The sequence below is a fragment of the Chenopodium quinoa genome, unplaced genomic scaffold (assembly GCF_001683475.1).
Source record: "Chenopodium quinoa cultivar QQ74 unplaced genomic scaffold, ASM168347v1, whole genome shotgun sequence".
In the NCBI taxonomy this organism is placed as follows: Eukaryota; Viridiplantae; Streptophyta; class Magnoliopsida; order Caryophyllales; family Amaranthaceae; genus Chenopodium; species Chenopodium quinoa.
The window spans coordinates 7,829,662-7,835,824 of NW_018743920.1; positions in this window are offsets into that span (position 1 = coordinate 7,829,662).

Below are 6,163 nucleotides of genomic sequence, written 5' to 3' on the forward strand. Positions count from 1 at the left end.
GGGAGAGGAGGAAATTGCGAAAGAAGCTAAGCGGTGTTTTCAAATCAAATCAAATGTAAATTCAGTTGGGTATTGAAGGAGTAGAACACGTATCACTGTCGTTTAATTTATGAAACATGTGGAAACTGTTACACGTTGTTTAGTGTACTGCTGCTACTACGTTCTTCTTTTTTCCGCTATTTCGGAAAATGCTGCTCCTTTTTATCAAAAAATAAATAAATATTCAATGTTTTATTTTATTATACTACGTACATGGAGTCATCGACCATGGAAACTTGGTTGATTGAAAATTTGGTATGGTTCCTCAACTACACTAACTAGTAACTACATAAGTACATTTACATCCATAGCAATTTCAAAAGAGTTTGATTAGTTTTGGATATATATCAAGGGAATATGTGTCTGTTAACTTTATTAATTGCTAACTAACTTTAGTTTTAGAATATAGATTACAATTTTTTTAGCATAATAGTGTATAATCAAAGTAAATGATCAATGAATTTGTCATTAAAAAAAAAACCTCTTGTAGGTAGACTCATATCAAGATTTACTCGATATACTTGTTCAATTTACAATTAACTTCCTTTCCCATCCACTAAATTTATCCGCTTTTTTCACTGTCAACAAATACTTTACTTCAAGAAAGACTCTAAAAAACTTTAAGAATGAGTAGTACATACTTCATCTGCTGTTAAATGATTACAAGTTTTAAATTTCGCAACTTTGACCATATTTTTCTTTTCCGCTGTACATATAAAAATTTGTTTATGTAAAATTGGTTAATTTCATTAGGACAGTGTCATTACAAAAATAGTTACTTGTAAGGCAACATTAAATAATAAAATATTAAACAATTAAATAATTTTAACGTTTTTTAATACTTACAACACTTTCTTAATATGAGGCCTTGTTTGGTTGACATGGGAATTAAATTCCCATAGGAAATTGCATTTTATGGGAAGTTATTTCCCTAATAAAATTCTTAGGAATTTCCTAAATTTGTTTGGTTGGGAATGTGGGAATTTAGAAATCCCATGAATTTTGATTGACCTAGGGGGCCAAGGTAATTTACTTCACTTGTTTTGTGGGAAGTTGACATTTCCATGAATTTTCACTTCTCTCATTTTTGTTTTTTTGTGTCAACCAAACAACTTCTCATTTTATCAAATCCAATGAATTTCTACTTCCCCCATTTTATGTTGTCAACCAAACAAGCCCTGAAAATGTCATAATACTTGAAACACTCTATAATTGAAAAAGGTTAACTTTTATTTTCAGTTGTACTATTACTTATCCTCACTTAGAAAAGCATATGAACCACTTATTTCTTAAGTTTTAATAATCTCTTAACTTTATTTTAAATGCATTAAATCACTGATATCTAATTTTCTTAAATACTGTAAACGGTATTAAAAACATAGAGAAAATAATATTCGGATATAGAAATGTAGAATTGTGAATAATACGGGGTAGAGGCATAAAAACCAACTCCTACTGAAAAGGAAATTGGAATTGAAGCTATCAAAGATTGAAGGGAGTTGGAACAAATAGAAGCAATGACACTTCTTCTAAAAAGGAAGGAAGAGGGAGTATAGGTTTGTTGGGGTTATATGTTAATGTCTGTTTGGTGGGGTACGATGATGAAGCTTAGGTGTGCATGTGGTCCAATTACACTACTCTACGTAGCATGTTTTTTTTGGGCCCACTGAAATGGGTCCCACTTCTTCTTCATTTTTTTTTCTCGTCACACTCATACGACACTAGAATGAATATGATTATCTGCATCCTTTTATGATTTTTCCGTCCCTGTGTCCTCAACTCCCTCGCCACGTGGTTGATTCAACCTTGGAAGCTATGGAATGACACGATCTTTTATAAACACAACATTAATTACTATGATTATGATTATACTGCTAATTTTATTTTTCTTAAAGTAATGCTATGGTAATTAAAGCTTTAATACTTGTAGTACGTAGACACGTAGTATAAGCTTTAAAGGGATACTCGCCTACCCCTAACCTCTTATTAACCCTTTTATTACCTTCCCTCCGTCCCATAATACTTGGAACGTTGGGGTGTACACGTAGTTTAAGAAAATTAAAAGTGGATCCACTTAAAATATTTATTTATTATATAAAAGATTCTCTTTTATATTTTTATATTGTTAGAAAATAAAAAGTGAGGGAGATGGGGGTAGTGAGGAGAGAGAAAATGTAGGATTTAATTGAGTTTTGGGGTTCGTGGTCCCAAAGAGAGTATAGGAAAACATTATTTTATTAGTGGTTCCATTTTATATTTAGTAACATGTTAAGTATTTTAGATTGGACGAAAATGGTAATCATGTCAAGTATTATGGGACAGAGGGACTAATATCTTTATTTTGATTGAATTTAGTAGCCACGTATACTTTTGAACGCTTTCTAAGTCTCTAAATGTTTATCTTATCTAATATTATTGTAACGATAATATTGTTACAATTTATTTGAATTAGGAGTATATGAATAATAATGCACTTCCTCCGTCCCATAATATAGTTCCCGTTTTTCTATTTTAGAGACTCAAAATGTTGTTCCTGGTTTTATTTTTGGATGTTTGTAAAAACCATTATACCCTCATTTTTGTAACTTTATTCATTGAACTTCTTAATTTACCCTTAAATTATCCACTTGTAAAGGTGGGCAGCAGGCCGGGTCGTGCTGTGCCTCCATTTCCACCAGGCCAGCCCACGCCACGGCGCGTTCTTCGGTTTTTTTAATATAATTAAAAATGGAGGATTGAAGGTTGAAGAAGGTAGGAAGAATGGAGAGTGAAAAATATCGGGGTGAGAGAGAGGGAAATCGAGAGAATAGAAGAAAAAAAAAAGGAAGGAAATAAAATAAAATAAAAAAGTAGGGCCCACTGTCGGAACTTCACCGGAATTTAAATAGGTAGTAATCTGAGTGATTATTTAATTTAAGGGGTGGTAATTTAAAATAAAAAATTAAATGGGTGGTTAGTTTAAAACATGTACATTTTTTGCTGGTAATTTACAAATTATCCTTATAAATAACATGATGAAGATTTATATGTATATCATAAGAGTATGGAATACAAGAATATTATTTATATCCTTAGAAATTAAATTTTGGAATCACTCAGTAATTAAGGTTTATGATTGAGTTCTTGGTAATTATTTCTAACTCGGATCCTACATTGCTCTACTCTACCAAAGCTTGTAACCAAGTTAGTACTCCGAGTGTCATGTCTGATCTAATGTTGTTTCAATCATGAGAAAGTGTACGCCTAAACATAAAAGTTATTTCATTAAAATTGGTTTATCAGTGAATATTGCTATATAAAAGACTTTATATTGTTAGACAAATAATGGAATAACTCAACCAGCTGGCCAATTCAACAGTCTATAAAATAAGTGACCTAACGATTTACCAAACTTGCACAATTTCTTACCTTCTATAACACGTCCCTTCTTGTAGTCTACTCAAGTAAAAGTTTGATCTTCCCTCAAAAAAAAAAAAAAAAAAAAGGTTCGATCTCATCTTAAAATGTAATGAGCAATTAAATTCCCAATTAAGAAACTTACTAAATCAGAACCAACGACAACACAATCAAGCAAACAATAAAAAAGTATTCCCAAAAAATTTAATACATATATACTCCCTCCGATTTTTTTTCATTGCAACTTTTGTCATTTTAGTCCGCTTAAAATTATGTGCAACTTTCTATTTTATTTCTATTTTGGGTAAACAAAATCCCTAAAAATTACTATTTTATCCTTACTTTCCCACTACTTTCCCAAGTGGTGGGCCAAACTTTCTCTCTCCACACACTTTAATCACCTTTAATTAACCCTTAACTTTTGCCTCGTGAACCGCAAATCACACCAAAGTTACAATTAAAAAAACCCGGAGGGAGTAACTCCTCTGATCCTCTCTTACACTTGTATGTACTCCGTACTATCTTAAAATAATATTTTATTTAATTTTATTTTATTTATGAGAATTATAACACATACTGAAGAACGATATTCTCAATCCTTGTTTTTAAGACGTTTTCAAAATAACATACTCAGTACTTTGTGTTATTTGTTAACTATCAGGGTATTTTTTTATTTTGCTTTTTTTATTTCAATTAGTAAGAGACTAGTTTTAAGTCCGGTGCAATATACGGTTTTTATTAATGTTACAATAAATTATATAATGTTAATTCAACAATAGTTTACAGTAAACTAAATTAATTTTTTAAGTGAAGCACGATAAATTGATTTTAATACTTATACCAAAGAATGAAGGGTAACTATTGCATTAAGCCGATTCACTCTATGAAAAATTAAAAGAAATTTAAAAACTATAGGGCTCTATTTAATAAAGAGAAACACATGTGTGATGTAGTGATATACACACATATATATCTCCATCCATATTTTATTCACACACTTTAACAAATACGGAGTAAAATACTTTATTAATTAATTAAGAATACAATTTTTTCTTACATTTGTTGGAAATATAATGGTGGGAAATTTTTGCACCAAATTTAAATTTTGACATATGCTACTTATATATATATTTTTCGACACATGCTATTATTGATTTGCCTTTTAAGAATAGATAATTATTGTATATACAATAATACATAATATACATTACCAAAGTGAGTTTCTCATTTATTGAAATAAAATGCATTGCCCAAAATCCAAATATTGATGTCAGAGCAATTAAAAGATAGAATAATGATAATAATACAAAAATATTGAGTAATAATATTATTCTAAAAATATATTGCCTTATCTATGTTCATTTAATTCTAGAACACCTACTTGTAAATTAAATATATTTTTTTGAAAGAATATATTGTAAATATATCAAGTCATTTTTTTCTTTATATACTTGAGTGTATATGGAAGCCAATATAACTGTAAAAATGCAAGGGAAAAATTTTAAGTTGTGTAATAATTAATGAAGATTTGACCAAAAAAAAAAAAATAAAGGGAAAATTTTCAACCAGAAGATGACATGTGTCACTTCTGGTTTTGCTTTTAGTATATAGTTATGGATTGATTTGAGGTATTTCCATATTAATGTACGCTTATAAGATTTTGAAGATATATCTCATAGGTTTAATGTCATGTCATAAAAGTGTAGTTATTAGAGATAATGTCAAGAATATCTCTTGATTATCTCCTTAATAACCTCCATCATAAATGCTTATAATATCTTTGACTAGCAAGGATACATACTTTATAATATTACACTCTTATCAAACTTCATTATGGTATATATGATAACTATAATGAAATACAAAAGAAACACCGTATCGTATGTATGAAATTCATACATATTGATAATCAAAATAAATCAAAAGTGAATGATTTAGTGATATAGACATATATAGTCCATAAAATACAATAATAGAAACGTAAAAAAAAACTCGAAATTAAAGGAGCAAGATACTAGCTTGTCAAACTTTATTTATTTATTTTTCGACCAGAGCTTGTCAAACTTTATTTTATGCATCATAAATGTATAAATAGTGTATCAATGACACAACATATGAAATATCAACGAAGAATATATGCGCTGTAAATTTAATTGAACAAGATTTAATGGCATGAACATTACCGAGTACTTCTCTTTGATTATTCAACAACAACAACTACAACAAGATTGACAAACGGGCTTGGGTCGCACCCGTCACGAGTGTTCACTTTATACGATCAAGGAGGTTCAACTTTAAAATCATATGGCAATGAGAGGAGTAACCCAACAACACTTTTCCTCACATGTGAGTTTGTTTATGGGCTCAACACTCCCTTCACATGTGGGTTGTCCATAATATTAGCCCAGATCACAACACAAACCCAACTTGGCTCTGATACCATGACTAACGGATTTGGGCCACACCCATAATGAGTGTTCATTTTATACAACCAAGAACGTTCTATCTCAAAATTATATGGCAATAAGGAAAAAAGTTCCACAAAACTTTCACTCACGTGTGAATTTGTTCATGGGCTCAACAAAGAACAAAGTTTTGGAACTGATGATGCATGTATGTAGGAGTATAGACCGTTATTGAATGAGCTAGTTTCGGTTTTACTACGTACTCGATCTTAGTATAACTTTTGCACTGGAAATAGACCTCCTTATCTCCACGTGTTGACTTG